The sequence below is a fragment of the Neopsephotus bourkii genome, unplaced genomic scaffold (genome assembly GCF_033783945.1).
Source record: "Neopsephotus bourkii isolate Nb327-2 ecotype Australia unplaced genomic scaffold, CSIRO-AGI_Nbou_v1 NB_1346, whole genome shotgun sequence".
In the NCBI taxonomy this organism is placed as follows: Eukaryota; Metazoa; Chordata; class Aves; order Psittaciformes; family Psittacidae; genus Neopsephotus; species Neopsephotus bourkii.
The window spans coordinates 25,463-47,745 of NW_026901826.1; the positions used below are offsets into that span (position 1 = coordinate 25,463).

Consider the following 22,283-nt stretch of genomic DNA (forward strand, 5'->3'; position numbering starts at 1 on the left):
ATTGCACTAATAGACCTTAATGATGCTGAGCAGCCTCACCTGGGGTCTCCACCTTCTGCCTATATAGGCTGATGAGATCCATTTAAGCTCAGTCCTTGGGCTTGCAGTTTTCCTCTGGGTTATGTTGTAGGTGTCTGTGGCTCTGGCTTTGTCTATTGGATGGCTCTGGGACTTATAGTGGAGTTGGCCTTTCTCCTAGATGAACCTCTCAGTTGTACCTGTGGATTGGTCTCTATCTCCTGCTGTTCCTGGTTGGACCTGCGACCTGACTGATGGCTTTGTCATTTTCAGGGTTGCTGACGGATCTTGCTGTGGTTCACCCTCAGCCTTGGCTTGACCTTATTGCTGGAGCAGCCCTGCTCTTGTTCCTCCTTAGCATTCCCTCTGTGATAAATGATGCTCAGTAACAAGGAGGACTAATGCCACTGGAGTTGGTGGAGTGCTACTGCATCTCATTAAAGAGCTTGGTGCTGTTGTTATGCAGCTCTGATGGGAGTAGTTGCAAAGATCTGAGCAAACTACTGCTCTGTGGATGAGATGTGAGTTTCGGTAGAGATGCTTCAGCTGCTTTTGGGGGCAGACAAAGAAGAAACCGCTTCTGGGGTTGAAGCAGTTATGAAAAAGCTGTTTGGAGGACAAAATAGGGTAGATTGGGAGAGCCTTTTCTGTTCTGACTCTGAATATCTTGTAGGCTTAAATAGAAAATACAAAAGGCATGAAGAAGAAATACACTCTGCACTTGTGGTCTTCATCTGTGTAAATCCACCTCTTCTTCCACTGGATGTAGGTAAGATGTTCCTGACCTGAAACTGAACATGTATGTGATGTTTCATACACGTGCAAGTGCCTGTGGATCTTGAACTTACCCTGCTAAGTTTTGCATGAGTCCTCCTCCTGGCTCTTGCAATACCAGCTGCTGCTCTTCCCTCTGCAGGACCCTGTTTTGAGCTTGGGCAAGTGTCACCGGAGCAGCAGCAGCTCTTGCACTGTTCTCCTTCCAGCTTCTCTTTGCAAACGGTGCCAGAAACGCTTTTACTAAGCAAAAGCAAAGACTGATGTCATCCCAAGTCTCTCCGAGCCAGCCAACTGAGCAAAGGCCTAGAGTGCCTATATCTTAATCCAACTGTGGTTGTTCCTGCTTTCAAGCCCTTATTACCTGCATAATTCCGTGCTAGGATATTGCTCAGACATCTAAGGAGATGCAAGCTGGCAATTTCAATACGCTCCTAAACATCTCCAGCAAAACACCCGGAGCCGGTGCCAAGCCCTTGGCTCCTGGCTCCCTAACCTGTTTCTACTAAGTAAGGAGATTTCCAGGGCGAGTCTGACTTGGCCCTGCAGGAGGCATCTTTTCTCCTGCCAAGGCTTAGGCTGGAGCCAGCAGCTCCGGAGCTGTCACTCAGGGAGCAGGAATGCAGGCGAGGCTGCCCTGTGGTTAGAAGGACTCCACCCCAGAGACAGAGGTAGGCACCCAGGTACCAACACCGGAGACTTGGGGCGCATCCATGGTGGTTGATGACAGGCGCTGATCTGGTTCTTAACCCTTTGCCTGCCTGCCTTTGGCTTTCTTCTTTCTGGCTGTAACAACATCCAGGCAGTGCTGGTGTCGCCTGTTTGCCCTGTTCTGGGGTGCTGGCTGGTATGGGAGCAGCTGTTGGATGGGGTATCCTTAATGGGAAGCCAGTGATAAGCAGGGATCCAGTCCCCCCTTTTCTGTTTCCTGGGTCTAGAGGATGTTTCCCAGATGGAGATTTGTATTTGGGGGAAGGGGTTGTGCTATATTTGTCCTGGAATGCTAGACAACAGTAGTGTGCTAAAGCATCAATCTGTGCTTGTTTCCTCAACATTTAGGTTTTGTGTTGATTGTTCAGCTGAGGCCTCCCTGGAAGGCTTGGAATCAAAACATAGATAGTTAACCTCAGAGTTCTGTACTTTAATGGCATTGGTTGTCCATAAAATGGGCAAACCCAATGTGTGCCTCGTTCCTGGATGAGCGTCCTTGCCCAGGAGTTTTGGAAAGTCTGACCAAGCAGATGTTTCCCTAGCTCTGAGTTTCAGTGGCACCTTCCTTGTGATGACAGCATCCCGCTGGTACCCAGAGGAAACCTGTTGCTGGGCAAGGCTGCAGCTGGAGTGAACAGGCCGGCTGCCAGTGTGCAGCTCCAGACACTGGGAATGACTCCCACTTCAATGCCAGGGTCTGAAGTGCGGTGTGAGCCTGTGTGTTGCTCCTGTCACTAAACCTCAGCTCCACATCTCTAAAACAGGGATGGCTTTTGTCTGTCCTCCTTAGATGTAAGCTGTACCCAGAACAGAGCAAGTCCCAGAGACTTTACTGGGATCAAAGTCCCATTACCTGTCATGTAGCTTCTGTGTGTTCAAGGATGTGGGAAGATAAACCTGACCAGGAAGCAGGGCAGGTGTCCTCCTTGTTTCCTCCCCCTGCAGATCCTATTTGGAGAGCCAAGTTCCAGGTCTTGGCCTGTATCCCTCATTGTTCTCCTTATGTATTTGCTAACGTATCCTCACTGCAATACTTAAATCCATGCAGTACAGCTAAGGAGTTGTGATTGGTCTTTGAAGCTGTCTTGTGTGCTCTGAGGTGATGAATCCTGTCTAGACCATGGCTGTCAGCCTTTCCAAAGCACATAAATACCTTTAAAAGCACACCACTGGATGTTTAAGGGAAGGGTGCAGATCTTGCTTGTTCCTTTCTTTTCCCATTCCAAGTTTACAAGCCACATCCCTAAAGGGGCTTGTTCTCCCCTGCCTGTTGATCCTCCCTCCCATGCTGCGCAGGTAGGACATCAGCTGGTCTTCATGTGGGTTGTGAAGCTGTTTCTGCTTGTGTTTATGGAGCATTTTGCAGCCTGTAGAAGCAAAGTGACACAGAAAGGGGAAATGATGTTATTAAGGAATTTGTAGCCATATGTTTTGGGATTTGTTTCTCCTGGGGAGATGTTCCAGTGTGTCTTAGCCTGGTGCTGTATCCTAAGATGCCCTTTGGAGGGTTTTCTGTGTTGCTCGAAACAAAGCACCAGCCAAGGGATGCCTGTATCCTGCTTACAAAAGCCAGCACAATGCACTGACATCCCCTCCTTGTGCCTGCGAGTGAGTGGCCTATAGAGCATCACTGACCTTGAAGAGATGGTGAAGAGCTGGGCAATGGGATCCTTGCTCCAGTTTGCAATCAAAGCTCCAAGCCCCATGCCCACCTTTCTGACCCTTCCTGACCTCTGTTGCCCCAGGGTCAATGTCTACAAATCAAGAAAGCCCTCTGGAGACAAAGGGGAATTCTCCTCTGCACAATGTACAGTGGCATGATTGCCATTTGGCTTGTCCAAGTGTCTGCTACCAGAGGACTGGGACCCCAGTGCAGGCAAGACTGATTTCCTTGGGGATGATGTGGGTGATGGAGTCTCAGTTCAGATGCGGTTGCTGCTTTCCTGCATCTCTGCCCCTTTGGTCCACTGTTGTCTTTCCATTGGTGTCCTGATGATGTTCACCACATGCTGAGCTGCTCTGCTCAGGCCCCAAGGGACAATCTTAGCAGAGATCCCCTCCTTTTTGTCCAAGGCAGCTTTAATGAGCATAAAGACAAGGCTTCCTCCATTCCTACTGTGTTATCAGCCTGCTTATCTGCAAGGATGTACACTGCAATGAGAAAAATCAAGCTTAACAAAACCCCAGCACAATAGACCACATCCAGGCCATGGATGGGTTGTTGGAGGGGATTTTGTCTTGGCTTTCCAGTGCTGCCTCTGACACAAGCATCAGCATCCTGAGAGCTCCTGTTTTAAGGAAGAACAAAAGCTCCTGAGGTCAGTGTGGGTAAAGGGTTAATTGGGAATGAATCAGGGGTGTCTGTTCCACTCCATAGATACTTAACTCCCCAAGGAAACAGCCGGTGTCTGAGCTGGGTGGCACTGCCTCTGTTTGGATGGGCACTGTCCTATTGCCGCTGCCCTTGTTTCCATGGCCATGTCAGGGTGACCCTGGCCCTTGGCCAGTGCTGGTGCTGGTGTTGTAACCCCTATAACTCACAGCACGACCTGCTCCGTGGGCTCAGCCCCAAGCCCTCGGCCCCGGGGTGAAGTCATGGAGGACATGGCAATGTCGTCTCAGGCTGCAACACGCTTGTGCTGACGCAGCTCAGCATCACGTGGGCACCGGGATGTGCTGGGCACAGCCGGGATGAAGGCTCTGCCCTGTGCTGGAAGCGTTCTGACAGCCAGAGGTCCTGCCAATGCAGGGCAGCAAAGCCTGCGTTCGCATCCCCAGCGCCTTTCAGCTTGCTCGGTGCTGACGCACCGCTTTGACGAGTGCCCGATGAGTTGTGCTGCTGCTCTTCGGGTTTCTCTTTTATTCCTCCCAACCTGGAAGATTTGTTTGGCTACAGGGTAGAATCACAGAATCAAATGGGTAGGAAAAGACCTTTAAGATCGAGTTCAGCCTTTACCCCAGCACTGCCAAGGCTACCACTAACCCATGGCACTGAGGGTGTGTGAACACTTAGAGGGATGGTGACTGCAGCCCTGCCCTGGGCAGCCTGTTCCAATACCTGAGCACCCTTTGGGGGAGGAATTGCTCCTCATCTCCATCTAAACCTGCCTTGGTGCAGCTTGAGGCCGTTTCCTCTTGCCTATCACTTGTTACTGGGTATGGAGCAAGAGCAGCTGAATTTGCTCAACAGGAGTTCTTTGCATCACTTGTGGTTCTGCAGGCAAGAGTTTCGCTCAGGCTGAGTGATTCCTCGTGCAGTGAGGCCAGCCTGGTGCCTTCTGGCATTGCTTGACTGGTGGTGGTCCCATCATGGTCCCATCATGGACATCTTTGGCTGATCCTTCTGGGAGCAGCATCTCTGTGGCACCCAGGGATGCAGGGGTCCTGTTTATCTGCTGTTGCCTGCAACACCAGAGCCAGTTACTCTATTGTTGCTCCCGGTTTGCATTGTGTCAGGGGATCCCAGTTCTTGGTGCTGAATCAAGCGGAACCTGAAGCAGATTTCCAGGGGTCACTGACTCAAATCAAAGGGTTTATATCAAAGGACTCAGGGATTCTTCATGGCAAAGAGCCTCTGCTCAGTCCCCAGCCAGGCTTTCCGCTCAGTCCCTCAGCTTGGTGCTGTGCATCCTTGTCTCAGCAGTTGGATGAGTCTCCCTGCTTAGATCCGTTGCTGGGAGCATCCCAGTGCCTATGGCTCCCACTGTACTTTGTCGGGTATCCATGTCCTGCTCAGGTAACCACAAGGAGCTCTTTCTCCTCTCTGCACTCTTTCCTTTTGTTCCATTTATCTCAGGACCAAGCAGCCCATTGGTCCCAGGGGAGGCCAGCTGTGGACCACCTACAAACCCCACCTCTGCAGGAGTGATCACGTCCCATCAGCCTCCTCCAGTCAGCAAGGGACCATAACGTCAACCTGGGCTTTCCTCTTGCCTTGTGCTGTGCAGAGCTGATCACCATCTGAAGCCTCACAAGGCCCTTGGGTTGCCAGGAGGAGTAATGAGGACATGGGTGTTCTACACTTGCAGTAAGCTTTATTGGCTCTTGGGGTTTTTCTGTACACTGAATAGGATTCAGCTGGGGTTTTATTCACCTGCCTTGCCTTGTGCTGGCAGCTCCATGCCATGCAACACTACTTTCTGCTGATACATCAAGTTCCCCATGTCTGGGAGCTGCTGTCTGCTTTGGTGTGGTCCCAGCATAGCTTCAACCACCATGCCCAGTCACTCAGCCACCCCGGTGTCCTCGGCTGCTTTGAGGATCCCAATGACTTCATTCACCCTCGGCCCCTCATTTTCACATGTTTTTCAAGAGGGGGATGTTTGACCTTGAGTATGAGGAACCTGTGCCTCCATGTGTGGGCTGTGTGGATGTACCAGCCTCCTCGGAGCTAGCTTGGGGCTCATTGTGTGGTATAGACTTGTCTTGCATCTAATTAGAGGCTCATTTCTCCCCTTCTTGCCTGCCACTCATTCCGCTCTTCTTTTGTCTTCAGAAACGGTGCTCAGCTCAGTCAGTCTGGTGAGGACAGGCTGCAATGCTGCTTTCCTTGGCCATTTTTCAGGTCCTGTGGGGCTAAGCCTTACCTATAGGGTAAATCTGACCAGGGATTGCAGAGGACCAACTAATGTCTCTCCGGAGGTGGGTTTGGCATTAGAGACCTCACATTGAAGAGATAAGTGAGCTAACTGAGTGGCTATCCCTTTCTTTTAGGAGTTTGAGAAACTCAAATGGACTAAGATAAGGGAGCTTGTAGGAGCGCTTCTCTGTTGTCATGTTCCCCCAGTGCTGAGCATCAAGTCCCTCCTCTCTTCCTGCCATCCCTGGATGATCCCTCCTATACGAGGAGGGAATGGAAGTGGTCCTCAGTGGTAATACTGTGACGATGTCGGAGCATCTTGCAGTGATACCTGTGTTCTGCAGGTAATGGTGCTCTCTGTCTGCCCTGAACACCAGAGCACGGGCTGGATAAACTGGGAAAGGATTTTGTTTTCCTTGGGTGGTGTCATGACCTGGCGCTGTTTAAAAAGTGATTTTGTATCTGTGATTATTACTTGTATAAAGTTACAGGTAATGCTCTACCACTAATTAGGATGAATAATTCCAGAAAGAGTGTATTTAAACATTTAGAAAGCTAAATACTATGGATAAGACAGAGCCCAAGGGCTCAGGGCTGCTGGGTTTTAGTTCCAGCTTTGCCGCTGCTCTCTGCAGGGCTGTGGCACTCAATAGATGTGGCTTCTGCAAATAGCTTGACTTTAGGGGAAAGGAGTTTTACTCTCTACCACCAAATAAGCCAAAATTACACTGCTGAGATTGAAAGAAGCTTGGATAGTGCTTCACTGCCCCAAAACACATAGGAAACATCCCCAAGGATCCGTTCTGGGGTGTTAGTTTCTTCTGTATAATAATGGAGCAACCTAAAACGCAACTCAAAGCCACTTATTTCCAAATCAGCTCTGCTGTATCTCTCCCTTTACCAGCTCCCAGCCTAAGAGAGCTCTTGGGGAATGCACAGACGTCGGTGCTGAAAGCCCGTGGAAGAATTTGCATGGGGACTTCTTTGTGTGTTTGAAGCCGGGCAGAGTTTGTCTGACAGAAAGAAAGAAATCAGGGATGAAACAGTCACCAGAAAATTAATAGACGTGCCTGGAAATGCCTTTAACCCTTATTTACTGTAGGGCTTGTGGTTTGAAAAGCCTGGAGTCTCATTTGGACTCTTTGGTCCCCACTGAAATTACAGAGGTGGGGAGAAACCAGCCTCTGAACCGTGCGGGCTCTGCCAAACAAGCCCAGAGGAAAGGGGCTCGTTCCTGGGCCTGCCGTGCAAATTAAAAGCAGGTTTAGAGCCAGAGCTGATGCTTGCTCCTGCGGGGATTGCGGTGGGCAAAGGGAAGGAGCGCACCACTGGTGTCTCCAGAGCCCATGGGAACATGCCAACCTCTGCTTCCATGGCGCTGCCTTGCTGTAACCGCTGTGGGTGTGGAGTCCTACTTCTTTTATCACAGGGACTGATTACAACTTCCCTGGCACTGGAGTAAGCAGGAATAAGGGGAGATGATGGTGTTGCAGCCTGTGAAGAGTGGAGCCAGGCTTGCTGGTGAAAGCTCTTATGAGTCCTGGCCTCTTGAGGTGCCACCGCAGTGCAGGGCAGGGGAAGGAGACCCGTGCATCTGTATCCATGCAGGAAACCAAGGAATAAGAAGCATCTTGCACAAGATTGCACAACGTGGAGGAGCTGGCCATAACACGCAGGTCTCTGGCTCCCCAGCCTTCCTCGAGGCAGGTTACTCATACGTTGTAGAGGGAGCCTGGTCTTGCTTGACACCGAAATCCACAGGAGCAGGAGGAAAAGTAGGTGATCTGTCAGCAAGAAGCACCACCACAGGGATGACCCTTGTCTTAGAAGCCATGTGGATAAGACCTTGCGGCTGAATATATTCCCCACCTCCGAGTGCATGAGATCATGGTATTTTGTAGTTGGGAAAATAACACATCAGCCTATTGTTTGGTTTTGTTCTTTTAACCATGAGCAAAATCCTCTGGGTTTTGCTGTCGTGGTGCTTTTAAGCAGCAAAGCAGAGCAAAAACCATGAACTCCAACCCATGAAGACTTCCCAAGCTGGTGTCCACGTGTGCGGGAATGTATGCGCAGCCTCTTTCTTGTCAGGGAAGCACAGGAGAGATCCAGGACAAGTAAAAGCCCCACAACTTCAATCTCCACATCTCTGCTTGGGGATCCTTATTGCACCCAGGCTGTGTGCAACCCAAACCCCCCCCTCCTGAAGCATCTTGGTGTCCTTCTGGTGTCACAGCCCTCTAGAATAACTGCAAAGTAGCCGTTTCCTCTCCTTTTTGGGACTGGGGAGAGGAAGGAGGCTTGGAGCAACACAGCTCCCTTGTGGTGGCCTCCTGGGGTGGAGCAGGTTTTAACAGCATGCCAGAATATGTGGCTGTCCTTGGACATGTTTCATTTCCCATTTCTCAGCCCAGGGAACGCTTCAATCACCCTTTAGCAGTTGGGCACAGAAGGGGAAAAGATCATTAACATACAAAGGGCTCCTCTTTCAACACCAGCATTGCGAACTTCCATGAGTTTAATTCTGTCTCATCACATTCGTTCTGTGTTGCTCTCAGGCTTGGGTTTGTTTTCTTAAAAGGAAAACCAATCCCAATTCTTGGAATTGGGTTAAACCCATCAGGATCTCAGCTTTCGTTAAAGGCTCCCGATGGCTGCAGAGGGAAATCCCATTATCTAAAGATGCTGCAAGTGGTGATTCAGCATGAACACTGCATCCTTTAGCTTATTCTTGATTCTTGCCACATTCAGACAAATCTGTTTGTGAGGGGGAGTGGGGGAAAGTTGCCACTTCTGATTGCTTAGGACTGGCAGATGTTAATAGTGCCCAAGCTGCTGGGATTGCCACTTCAGCAGCACAGGTGGAAAGGAGAATGGTCCGCCTTTTTGTCTCCCTCTTCCATCTCAATGTATTAGGTTAGAGCTTTGTGGCCCCTCCTGGGAACATAGGTAAGGGTTGGATTGATTTGGGGAATTACTCCCTTCCCCTCTTCGTTCATACTCTGCTGGGTATAAAAGAACTTCTTTGGCTGCCTTGGTTTCTGAAGTGGGATTTGTTTATGGCAATGGGAAATGTGGGGAATTTGAATCTCATTTTGTGTTGGCAAGGAAGCAACTGGGTTGAAGGTCCTGATACGGACCCATTCCATGTTTCTGCTGAAGATGCGACCCACTTAAGATCAGGTGTCCTGTGGGTATTGCCAAAGCTATTCAGGTTAAACATTTTCATTGGTTCTTAAGGCGCTTGTGACAATGGGCCTAAGGGGAAATAGGTCAGGTACTTGGAGATCTGTGTCACTGTGTTGGCTTGAAACATTCCTCAATGCAATCTGTGAGGAGATGCCAGAGAGCTGACCCATCCCCGGCCGCTACTGCTGGCTTCTCCTCCAGATGTGTTGTGCTTTCTATCTGCAAAACAATGCAGGAGCTCGGTGGTGAGAAGGGAAATGGGGGAAAAGGATTGTGCTCATCCCATAACATCCATCTGCAGCCCTGGGAGCCTGACTCACCTTATTAGGAATCTGGTTTAATCATTTATGCAGCTTCTGAAGGCGACAGGCAGGAGACAGCAGGAAAGCATAACGCCTTTGAAAAGTATTGCCTTGAAAGCATTTGCTTCCAGGGGATGCTGTAGTAGTTGCTGCAGGGCTCTAATGATAAACGACACCAAAGTTTGTTCTAATTCCCTGTGGTTTTGCCTCTCGCTGGGCTCTTGAGATCCTGGCAGTGTTTCTGTCTTTGCTGGAAGTCCTCTTCTTGGCATCATGGGAATCATAATGTTATGTGGGAATCTCCTCCTTCCCTCCCCTCTCCCCCACCAAGTCAATGTTAGTGTTAGGAGTGAAGACAAGAATTGGTTTAATGTTCTTTGATGCCTTTGATATGATCCTTGCACCCAAAAGGCTTTGGTTGCCCACTAAAATTGTTTTCCACAGAAAAAGGCAATTTATTTATTTAATAGATATATATATATGTGTAACTTAACTATTTAAATTGAAGCTGAATATTTTATTACTGGTGATTGATGCCTCTTTGCTGTTCCTACTCTCCTGTTTCCCATCTTTGCCATCATTTTAATGATAAAATGGAACTAGAACTAGAGAGTCAAAGTTGAGTGATGAGAATTTGGGGTTTATTCAGCAAAAATTTCAACCAAAAATGGTAATGATTTTGTTTTTCCCCAGCTTTTTTTTATCCCAAGGTTTTGAACCGGAGATCCCAGCCAGCTTGGTTCAGCTGTGTTGAGCACACAGGGCGTCCTTCATCAGGTGAGCCTTGTGGTTCTCCTCCCACATGGACCTGCAGAGCTTGTGCTGCCCCGTGTCTCCACACAGGGTCTCCCTAGCCTTGGACAAGGCAACCATTGGAGATACATTGATTAATCTCAATTCAGATCGGATGCTTTGGCTTTGGTTCTACAACTGTTGTCGGTAGATGTTTTGCTGTCAGCTCTAGTAGTAAGGGGATTATTAAGTGCTTCATAAACTGCAGGAACCCAATGGTTTTCCAGAGCATGGACTTGCACAGATGTGAGGTTTTTTCCCATAGCAAGGGTTCTAAAAGCATCACACAAAACAGTTTTCACTGTGGCAGTGTTAGAGATGTGTTAGGACACTATTGCCAGTGCTAACAGCTAGGATTCAAAAGCAAGGAGCTTTACAGGGCTCTGCTCCACCTTTTTAACCTGTAAACCCATCTCTTGAGGTGCAGCACCAGCTTCTTCCAAAATGCTTTGGATCCACATGAAAACCGAGCTCTCTGGAAGAGCAGGTCACCCTTGAGGACATATATTGGAGCTGAGCTACCTTCAAGCTCCAGTTCTGGGACAGGACACGGAAGCAGGAATGGAAATGGAGATTAGGGAAAGCATTGGAGGATGTAAAGGAGGGTCAGACATGAAGGAATTTGCTATTCCTACACTGGGAGGAATGAAGGAAGCTAAATGTACTCTTTGAAAGGATCAGCATCATAGAATAGTTGGGTATGGAAGGGACCTTCAGATCATCCAGTTCCAACCCCCTGCCATATGTACCTCTTTGGGAGCAGGAAACATGTGCTTCTAATATTACTTTCTGCTGTGTGCCAAGGGAATCTGTTTCCCATTGACTCTTGACCCTTCAGAAGGGGAAAAACAAAAGAGAAAGAGCTGGCCAGACTAGAGCTGTTGAGGTCCATGGCAAAAATCCCACCAGCTTCAACAGGACCACGGTTCAACAGAGAGAAGGAAATAACAAACCTCTCTGAGATAGAAGAATCAAAAAAGGCAGAAAATCACTTGTCTTGGTTTGGGACAGTGGCTGGACTGGAACTCATCGGATTCCCAGGTTATGACTGTAGTGAATAAGGCCCATGTGGAACTGCCTTTTAAGAAGGTGGGAAATTCTCTTGGGTGTGTTGGAGGACAACAGACATGATGTTGGAGAGGACCTCTGTGGGAAATGGATTTGTGTCCAAGTCATATTCCTCGATGAAAGAAAAGCAAAGATTAGAAATTGGGATTTTTTTGTAAGACAAAAGTGCAGAGAAGAAAATTGTTTGGTTCTGTGAAAGTGGCTTTTATTCAAGAAACTTGAACTGTGTCATTTAGGCTGCTCCTTTATAAAGTGTTCTGTGAAATGGGAAAATGAGGAAGTGTGTTGAAAGGAAGAAAAAACCCAACGCTTTCTGTCCTACATTTGGGCCATTATTTCCTGAACACTCATTCGCATCCTTTTCAGCCTCACGTGAAAGTCTCTTGGGTAATGGAGACTTTCTCCATGCTCATTTCAGAAACTTCCACAACAGAGAAGCTGGGACGTGCACCTTTGCTTGGCTTAACCTCCTGCCTCTTCTCATTGCGTTAAATAATCCCCTCTTTGAGCACCTTCACTCTTTGAATCTTTGACCTGCCTTTCGCTTTATTTGTGCCAGCAAACCCCACTGTTCTTCCCTTGTCCTGAAGCCAGGCCAGCAGTGGAGTCCCTGTGGTCCTCCTCTGTACCTGCCCCGGTCTGAGCAACAATCTCTGGTAACACTGAGCTCTTCCTATGACATACCATGATGCCATCAGCAATCTGCATTTCCATCTCTATCAGTACCATTAGTGACTGTATTGGAGAGCATTTCTCTCAAGGTCTTTTCCTGCAGAGCTCAGTGGCAAATCCTCTTCAACCTGAGGCTCCTCTTTCCCCCCACCACTCATCATTGCCTCACTTTTGGCACTTCCATGCCCACAGCAGGTTTCCTGTGTTAATCCCCATCTCAAAGCCAAATGGCAATTACTGCTGTGTTCACTGCAGTCCAGATGATTCCCTGTTTCCTTTGCCTGGAGTTGGAGACTTCCATAAGAGCTTTTTGGCAAGTCTGGCACCATCTACCCTTGCTGCGTTTCTTTCCAGTTTCCATTTCCTATGCTGGTTTGGATTACTCTTACAATGTAGGCTAGTATTTGCATCCACAAATGGATGTTATTCCTTCTGAAATGAGTTGTAAACCATGTATTGCTTCCATTTCCGTGTGATTGATAGGACCCTCTCTTCCTTCCTAAAATACCAGTTTGGACTGCCATAGCCAATGTAATAAGAAGAGTTTGAGTGACAAACCTACCTTAAAGCAGCCAAGGTAGCACTAAGATTAGGTACTCTGCTGAATCCTACACAAGCATTAAACCCTCAGTGGTTTGCAGTGCTTGGTACACAGAAATAGGAGCAGGAGGATACCATGAACTGGAAGCTGCTTGGACGTTCCTCATCAATCCCAGGTATGTTTTGCCCTCTTGTAACCTGTGTATTGAATTATTTCAGGCAAGAAACCCCTTGGATTGCTTTGGTATGGGTTGCATGCTCCTTCCAGTCCTATGCAGTGGTTTCTTTTTCCTCCCTATGAGTCTGTTTCCTCAGCGGGGACTCTTCCACCAGTGCATCTGGATGGCTGCATGACACTGGTGTCAGGTGGACCATGAGGTGCTTTTTGCCAGGTTCCTGCCTGATGACAAGTGACTCAATGCCTCAAGGCTTGTAAGGAAACCAGCGAGCCAGCATCTGATGAAAGAGCCCAGCGAAGAGAGGTGCAAGGGGAGAGAGAAGAGGAGAAACCTCTCGGGATGTGATGGAAGTGAGTCATCTGACAGGTACTGCCACCAGGCCACTCTGTAATTAAAGCTCACCTCGCCTGGTGTCTCCACCGGAGCCTGTGCCAATCATTCCCTGTGGCATTTTCACACTCCTTATCTGTCAGCCTAGAAATTGCTTTTTTAGATCAACTTTGAACACTTCATTCTGGCCGGGAGACGGTGGGGACCAGACAGTCTGCTTCGCCACCGAGCGCCTCGCAAGGGGAGAAGCGATGGTTGCTTTGTGGGGACCAGATTTTCCAGAGATGGGAGCTGGTTTTTCAAGGTGGGACCAGGTTTTCCAAAGTGCTTGGGTCCTGGCAACTCCCAGCATGTTTTTCAACATGCACCGGGTGAATTGCAGCTACTTCTATAAAGCCTTGGTGGGAGTCACGCTCCCTGGATACTCCTGGGGACCCCATGGTCATGAATGGGATGGGAGCAAGTGCATGGATGTAACACTCATGCCATGGCTTCACAGGCTGGTGGCGAGTCCTCTGCTCCATCACAGCCAGGTATTTTCTGCCTTAGAATAGAACCATAGAATGTTTTGGGTTGGAAAGGACCTTAAGATCATCCAGTTCCAACCCCCTGCCATGGGCAGGGACACCTCACACTAAACCATGGCACACAAGGCTCTGTCCAACTTGGCCTTGAAGTCTTGTGCAGGCTTTCAGCATCCTACCCTCTGCAGATGGCTTTAGATCCCTTTAGGTGGAAAGTGGCTAGTGAAGATTGAGTTACAGTTAAAAAAGCAGTTGTTGGACTGGATTCAGCTCTTTGGCAGTGGTATCTGGGTGTACAGCTTCAATAACATCTGTAGGAATTATCCCTGAGTTGGCATGAATTTAGGGATTGTATACAGGTTCTTATGTACACAGTGATGCTCTAAGATCAGGGCCACCTGGATGCATCCTGCTCTTTCAAAACCTGTAAGATCAATGAAATAGGAGCTTTCTGATCTCCTACAATTGACTATAGAAAGGGTTTTGAAGCAGGCAAGGAAGCCCGTGTCCCACTTCCCAGATGAGGTGCACACATTTGGGATCTCCCAAGGATTACATCCAAGGCTGTTCCCCGCTAGCCGAAGCCTTCCTCCCAGTCCCTTTGTCCCAAGAGGGAGGATGTTATGGATCCAACTGCAGGTGTGTGTGATGCACATGCAAGAACCCCCCTCCCTTCCAGGCACTCGTTCCTGCAAGCACATGAGGCACCCACGCCAAGTGCCCTCTCCCAATGGCCTTGCATGAGCACCCCATGACTCTGTGCCCAGGAATGCTGCCATGGACTGATCGCCTGCTGGGGATTGCATCAGGCCCATAAACTTGTTCTGCACAGGAGGAAGCGGCTGGGTGACACCTGCTTGTGTGCAATGTGGCACCTCTCTGGTCACCGTGGACTTGGGAAAAGGGAGATGAGGGTTCGTGCATCAGCCTGGCACCAAGCAGGCAGGGTGATGTCCTGCCAGCCTCTATAAGGTTTTGGAGCCTTTTCCACTTCTCCTGGAAAGGGTTGGAAGAAACTTTCCCCACTCTATAAAGTGTCTGCAACATTTCTAGTTCTCCAGGTGGGAAGATGGGATGGGGATGAGTGCTGAGCTATAACAACCCATATGCCTTCAGATATCTTGTCCTTGCAACCCCAAACCCTTCCTTTTTCTCCTTAAAAAGCTAATAGAACCCATTCTGTTTCTGCTCAACATCACCAGGCTGTGCTCTGGCCTGGTCCATTCCCATGGCCTTTTATCTCTAAGTGATGCTTGTCCTGGGCCAGAGGTGTCTTCCAAGGACATCCCAGCCATGTGCAATCAGACACAACAGCTTATGCTGCTTCCCACTTACGCTTTGTGTGCATGTAGCATCGCCCGGAGATCTGTGGGATATCAGGCCTGGATTCACCTCTCTTCTTTTACACATCTCTCCCTGTCTCCTGCCTGCCTTTGTAGTCAACTGGGAGAGATCAGCAATTCCAGGATTCTGGCTCTCACCGAGCGCGGCGCCTGCATTAGGCTGCGTGAATTACCGGAGCCCATGTCTCTCTGGACTGTAGACAGAGCCCCAGGTGCTCTGCTCTCAGATGCAGACATCCTTACTCTGAACATCTAAAGCTGGGTGAAACAGCCACCACCCTTCACATTTCTCACATACATTAAAGGCTGAGTGGCTGATAAGGAACCTGCTAGATTCTAGCCTAAATTCCTTAATGTCCAATTTATACAAACCTGTCCTTGTAGCGACATTGTCCTGCAACTTTATGATGCTTTTCCACCCTGTAGGTACTTGGGCTGTGCCTCTCTTTAGACAGAACGAGACCATTCCCTTTTATCTCTCTGTGAAAGCCAAGGTCCTCCAGCATTTTCCACATAAGGGCTCTCCATTCCCTTCATTGCCGTAGTAGTTCTCTTCCACCACTGGTTTCTTGCTCAAGGGTGATTAAAAGAAGACACTATATTCCAGATGAGATCCCTCAAGGCCATATTGAGGGAATTCTCCTCTATTTCTACTGGTAACATTGAGCCTGGTGATCCCAGGATTATATTACCCCAATGTGCTGCACCACATTGGCAACTCAGGGTCATCCCGGGGCTGAATAATGCATATGGATGTTTCTTTCTGCTGGAAGCAACTACAGTCTGCTTCCATCTGCAATGTCCAGTCTTTTTCTGACCTAAGCTTTATACCTGGACAACTTATCACCAGGTGGAAAGTCTTATCTCAAGGGTTACCCAACGACCTGTGGAAAACCAGCAGGATTGAGCCAGCTCTCAGTCTGTCTTTAAGAACCTCCTGATGCAAAAAAAGGGCTGGGAAGAAAATAGCTTTCAAAGCTGTGACCTATGAGAAGAAATAAGTCCAGAAAAGAAACTGTTATAGAGTGAAACAGGCGCTGCATTTGGCCAGACTTTGCTGAAACAGAATACTCTGACAGCCCTTGAGTAACTGGGTTTCTGCATGGGGCTGGGAAAGGGATTTGTTCGTTGCTGTTTATTCAGCTTTGGGTTTGGGGAAATATCAACATCTTTTTTGTTGTTTTTTTTTTGTTTTCTTTCCTTTCCAAACGAGTTAGAAATTTCAAAATCCTGAAACTCTTCCCAAAACGAAAGAGCTGGGTATTGCCCAACTCCTTCTGTTCCTACCTCCACCCTCCCGATGAGTTATACATAGGGTGTGACATTCTGGGATCGCGCTGATCCCCAGGTGCTGGAAAGGGCCACTTCCAGCAGCTTCTCCCTAAGTAGGGCTCAATCCTGCTGTCAGTTGGTAAACCTGTCCCTGCTGAGAACACCCAATTCCCTTGGCTCAGCCACTTAAAGGTGCAGTTCCCATCAGCATCCCAGAGCCAGCTGCTAAAGCTGCTCCTGACCCTATGTTCTTTATCTGCATGGACCTCGGGGCAGTTGTTTCTCATTCACACCACTATAAATAAGAGCCAAATCAAGCTATTAGTGTCTCACACCTCAAGCATTGGGGCTTTCTCTGCGTTTGTAGAAAAGGTTGAGGTTATTACCAAAGAGGTGAAAATGAGATAATAACTGATGTCTCAAGGGTGCCAGGCATCCTGGGCTGAAGTGATTCTTTATTTCAAGTGCATCATAATTCACTGGTGACTGCTAACTGGAGCCTGGTGCCTTTATGGGCTGCTAGCAGATGATTATAGAAAATACGGTAATTAAATAAGTACTTCAGCTGGGGAGGTTTGGCCTGGGAAGGAGTAAAATTAGACAGGGCAGTATGAGCTGTTCCAAAGCGTGAACTCTGATTGATTTCACTTTCTGTTCTTGTAACGTGTCCAGTAATATTCAGGAGGAGGAGGTCTGTGACTGGTGAATTGGAGTCAATAGGCTAAAACACCCAGTGTGTCACGGTGATGCTTAGCCCGGTTCCATAATGTACAATACAAGCAGGGGACACGCAAGCTTTGGGAGCCAAAAGGTCCCAAGTCCTATTAGCAAGGGGAATGTTTGACCAGAGCTGTGCAGCAGATCAGTGGGAAGCTATGGGGAGTCCTCAGACCTGGCTTCAGGAGCTGCCTTTTCTGCCCTGCTGCCTGTTCCCTTTGCCAGGCAACTGCTGGGATTCCAGAGTAAAAGCGGTTCTTGGGGGCTCCTATTCATGATGTATTTATGATAACATCTCTTTGGGGGAGCTTGGCGAAGCTCACAGCTCTTCCCCCTCACTGTGTTTTGCATGCAGTGCTCCTCTCCAGCATAACAATTCACAGCAAAGCCAAGGCCAGGGGTTGAACTGGCTCCAACCAGTAGGAACCTGCAATTAGCCAAGCATCTCTGGGATGCCATCAACGCAGGATTCCCTTTGATGAAGCGTCGTATCCAGGTAACCTGTTCCTAATCAAACAAGACACCTTGGTGTGCAGGAAAGGGCACTGCTGGCTATTCCGGGTGCTCCAGGAGTGTGCTGTGGGCAGAGCAAACAGGAAGCTGAGGGATGGACCACTGAGAGCCACTCCACCTTTGCCCAGGGGTGTTGGGCAGGTGACGAGTCACTTAGAGCTGCTCCTGCTCCAGCTCCTGCTCCGGCAGTGACGCATTGTTTTGAACGAGAAATTCCAAGAGCGTTGATGGTCCTTTTGCTTTAGGGGCAGCGTCATTGCTTGAGGTTTTTGGGGTTAAGTCCACAAAGGTGCTGACCTTCCTTGCTCTCAGGAACCCTGCAGGATTTGGGGCCAGGGCTCACCCTAGAAGCACCCTTTGGAGGTGCCAAAGGAAGGAGGAATGTCAACCAGAGCTTTCCTCTTGAGTAGATGGAGAGAGCGCCCATTCCAAAACATGAGTCATGGAGGCTCTGAACCACCCTCTTTGGTGGAGGCCACCTCTCTTTTCTTGCTGCAGCCCATAGAGGGAGCTGATGGTGCTTTGAATCACCTGGCACGAAATCTTGTCCTCGGTGCTTACATAAGAGCGGGATGCCGAAATACCTGTATGGCTTGGGATTTTTGGAGCCACCCATGAGGCCTTTGGTCTCTCCTTGCCATGTGGCTGTTGCAGCACCTCGTGATGCTGGTGCAGAGGGTTAGATAAGGTAACTGACGGCATTAAAGAGGTGCCATTCAACGTCTGCTCAGACTGCCCTCTCTGGGGTTCCCTTCTCTGTTTGGGTTTCCTTCCTCTTCCTATTAGAGATGATCTCTAGACTGAACCTTTTGGAGGACTTGGGTCTAAGAGGATGAACTATTCTAGACCCCAGGAGTGGAACGATGAGTGGTATTTTGAATTCCATCTCTGCTGGAGCGTGATGAGATTCCCTCAGATGTGAATAGCTGCTGAAAACACTCAGGTTGAGACATGATGCAATGATCCTAGGAGCTCTTCCAAGACATTGCCTCTTGGGCCAGTGTGCAGGGAGTGGAGCTGGGGCCATCAGAGCTGGCAGCACAATTGAGCCAAACCAGTTGCAGCTGTTTCTGCGGACTGATGGGCTCTACATCACACACAGGGACAAGAGCCTTCCACTGTCTCCTTGGGGATTGCTGCTCTAGACTCTTTCACTTGATGCTTTGCTGTTCTCAGTGCCTTGTGAGTAGGGAAGGGCAAGACATCAAAAGCTCAATGGGAGCATCCAAAAGTTCATCTGAAGCATGCAGACCTTTAGCATTTGTAACGGGAAGTTGGAGAGATTTCAAGCACTCTCATCCCACCTCCTGGCGCTTCTGTTTCTGGTTAGGGCCAGACATAACCACAAGAACAAGCTTTCTCACGGTGTTTCAGCACATTTCCTGTTGGTCCTGGAAGAACATTTGAAATTAAGAGGACATGTAGCCTTTGTAGAGCCACAAAGGCTCTGTTTTGGAAATAGGCACAGGCGCCCTGGCTGTTGGTAAGGAGTCACTTTACTTTCCTGAGCCAGTTTGCTCCATCCTGGCTAATAAATGAGTCCCCCCAAAAAAGCCAGAAGAGTTAATTCTATCTTATGGAGAAATGAGTCCTGCAGTGCTCTAATGTGATGGGAGCATCCCCAGATGCTTCAGGAGATTCAGATGGAGCAGCCTTGTGCAATGGGTAATCTTGGAGCCCACAGAGGGTCAGAGGTGGATGTGAGGATGGAATAACAGTGCTGTGGAGGGAACGTCCTCCATGGTGCTCTCACACCAGCCACTGTTTCCAGGGAGGCTTTGGCAATCTCTTTCATCAGAGGCCATTGGGCTGTGGGAAACAAAGGGCCATGGGCAGAGCTGGCTGGAAACTTGTGTGTGTGGTGGTGGGGAGGGAACTACATGGAATTATTTCACCTGGGGAAAGAGGAAGCCATTTGAAAATGGTTTCATCAAAGAGTTTGTCAGAGAACAAGCAGGGTTGATTCCAATGCAAGCATGGGATTTGCTGCATCTTCCTGGGATCGCTTTTGTTGTGACAGGCATTTGTAATCGAATGAAACCAAAGCACATGAAAAACAGCCAAGAGGAAAGCCCAGATCACCCCTTGGTCCCCAAAGCCCTTTGAGAGTTCTTCTGGTTGCAGACTGGAGCATGAGAAAGCAGCTTTGGGCTGGGAAAAGGCAAACTAAGGACCCACCAAGCCTTGCTGCCACCATAAGAGGTGAATTGTGTCCATGGAGACCTCCAGCCACATCCCTTTGATTCCTTCAAGTGCATGCTTGGGTTTAATTTGGGGCTCATGAAGGAGCCAGTGCTTGGGTGTGATGTATCTTGTTTCGGGTTTGAATCCTCACAATCTAACCTATTTTCTTTATCAAGATGACAGAGCATCGCACCAGAGAAGTTTAGACAGGCAGCAAGAGAGTTCTGAGGCACAGAAGGGTTGAAACCACAGAGCTGGGCTGGGATTTACCATCATCTCCCTACGAGGCACAGGTACAGTTTACTTTCCCTGTTTTATCTTTGCTAAGTCTTAATCACGGAGTTGCTGCAATTCCTTCAAAGAGGTTAAGTCAAGGGAAATCCCAGGTCAGGTCACCCATCCTCTGCCTCAGCTCTGATCCTGTGCTTTGCTAAACCCAGAAAGACGTGGATTTGGCTCAGCAGCAGGATTTGAACTGGAGGCTGGAATGAGAGCACTGAGAGGGTTGACCTCTGTCTTGCCTCAAGCATGGCAAGCCAGTGAGGGTAGAAAGATGTCCAGGTCTGTGTTACTTCAGACAGAGTTTCCACATCTCGCCTCTGCCTCTTGAGGAACTGTCTTTAACAACGTCCAAGCCCTGCATTTGACTTCAGTTGGGAACTCAGGCCCAATTTGTTTTGAGAGTGTCAACTCCATCGCTGGCAACATGGGAGGGTTTGGAAAAACCCCTGACAAGGGTGATACAGGCAGAGCTGTTCCTTTTTCAGGTGTGTGATGAGCAAGCTGACCTCTTGCCTTCTTCCTGTCCAGCTCCATCCCTTTCCTACCTTGCCTCTGCTCCTCTACATGGTGAGGCAATGCAACATCCTCATCTTGCCTGCTGTAACCCCCAGGTCCATGAGGATGAAAGCCCATCTGCTGATACATCATGCTCCCCCTTTGCAACCAGACTCACTGAGGGCTGACATCCAGCCACAAAGACCTTGCAGAAGCAGTGGGACAGGGGAAGAGAACTCAACCAAGACCACACAGGGGCTACCAGCCTTGCTTGGAGTCGATCCCAAATCCCTAGGCTTAGTTTGCCACCCGCGGGGCCACGCTGCCTCCCTTGGGCAAGGGGAAGTCTCCTGGGACAACCCTTTCTTCTTGTCAGCTTTTTTTTTTATTATTTAATTAAATGAAATTAAATTTCTGTAGCATCTTTTTTTTCTTCTTCTTATTATTACTGTGATGTACCTTAGGCATTGCTCTGAGTCCATCGGGGTGAGCTGTAGAGCACCCTGCGTAGACAGGTTGACTATCTGCCCGCCGCTCCTCCCTTCCCTCCCCCTCCTCTCCTCCAGCCACCCTAGAGCTACGCTGCACTAAACGTGCTTCAGTTTCATCCATCCCCAAGCTGCACATCAAAGGCTGCCTTTGCTTCCCTGGCAGGCTTCAGGGATTAATCACACCCGGGCCTGCGTGGAAAGCGTGACCGTGTCACACTTGTTTGTCTCGGATGGGAGCTCTTCTGGTTATCTTGCAGGGAAAGAATCATGGAATCAAAGGAAAAGACCTTGAAGCTCATCCAGTCCAACCAGCACTGCCAAGGCCACCACTAACCCATGGCATGAGGGCCTCGTCTACACGGTGTGTGAATGCTTCCAGGGATGGTGACTCCGGCGCTGCCTGTTCACCAACCAACTTGGTCAAAACCAACTTGTTGGCCTTCATGGATGGGCCATTTCCATTTTGATGTCTTTGGGTTACCAGCCACAGCCGAGCTTGGCTGTAGGTACCATGCAAGTGTAGAAGATGCTGTTACATAGAGTTAATGAACATCCTTGGTTCGCATTGCTGTAGCAGCCAGGAGTCCTTGGTGCAAACCTAGTGAAAGGAAGTGATTTCTGCCCCTAGAGCTCTGTAGTTGCCTCCTAAGGAGCCTGAGAAAACATTGCTGGTTGAATGGTCATTGTCTGTATCCATACACCCACCGAATAGGAGCTGTCAGAGGCTTTCTGGCCACCACAAGAAGGTCTAAAGCAGCATCTGGAGAAGAGCAAAGCCTCTGTGGAGAGGGCTGGCACCCGGAGATGACACTTGGGAGTTGCCTGTGTGCTGGTGACAGCCCTGCACTGCCATGGATTCACAGGGGCTGTGTTTGTACCCTTAGAGAATGGGAATCAGGAGCCAAAACTGCAGCTGGATGGGAGCAAGGATCCTTTCATGGACTTCAGCTGCTGCTTGGGTATGGGCTGGCATTGAGTTGTGGGAAAGACACAAGGAATCTGCTCTGCTTTGCTTGCCTTGCACTGCCTTCCCTCTTAAACCAAGTGGCCTTTTCTGCAGCTGCCCGTGATAGCAGCAGTGCTACAGGGTGGAGGAAGCTGGAGCTCACCCAGGGTGTGCAGCTTGGTCAGGGTTTTCCTGGAGATTGCCCCTGCACATGCAGAGGGAGATGAGCAGGAGGATCCTGGTTTGTGTGGCGTTATAGCCTGGATGTTTTAATCTTGGGCATCATCTCTGGCTAAAAACATTAGCTCACAGTTGCAGAAATAAACCCCAAGAGAGAGCAGGGCCCTGTATTGAGAAACAGG

General features: G+C 49.1%; 1 long non-coding RNA gene across 1 annotated transcript; it reads left to right on the forward strand.

The window, feature by feature from the left end:
* The first annotated feature begins 226 nt into the window (after window positions 1-226).
* On the forward strand, window positions 227-21,317 carry LOC133219266 (uncharacterized). Its single transcript, XR_009727385.1, has 3 exons — window positions 227-787; window positions 19,884-20,000; window positions 21,233-21,317. It is a non-coding gene; the product is annotated as an uncharacterized LOC133219266 (long non-coding RNA).
* Window positions 21,318-22,283: the final 966 nt, after the last annotated feature.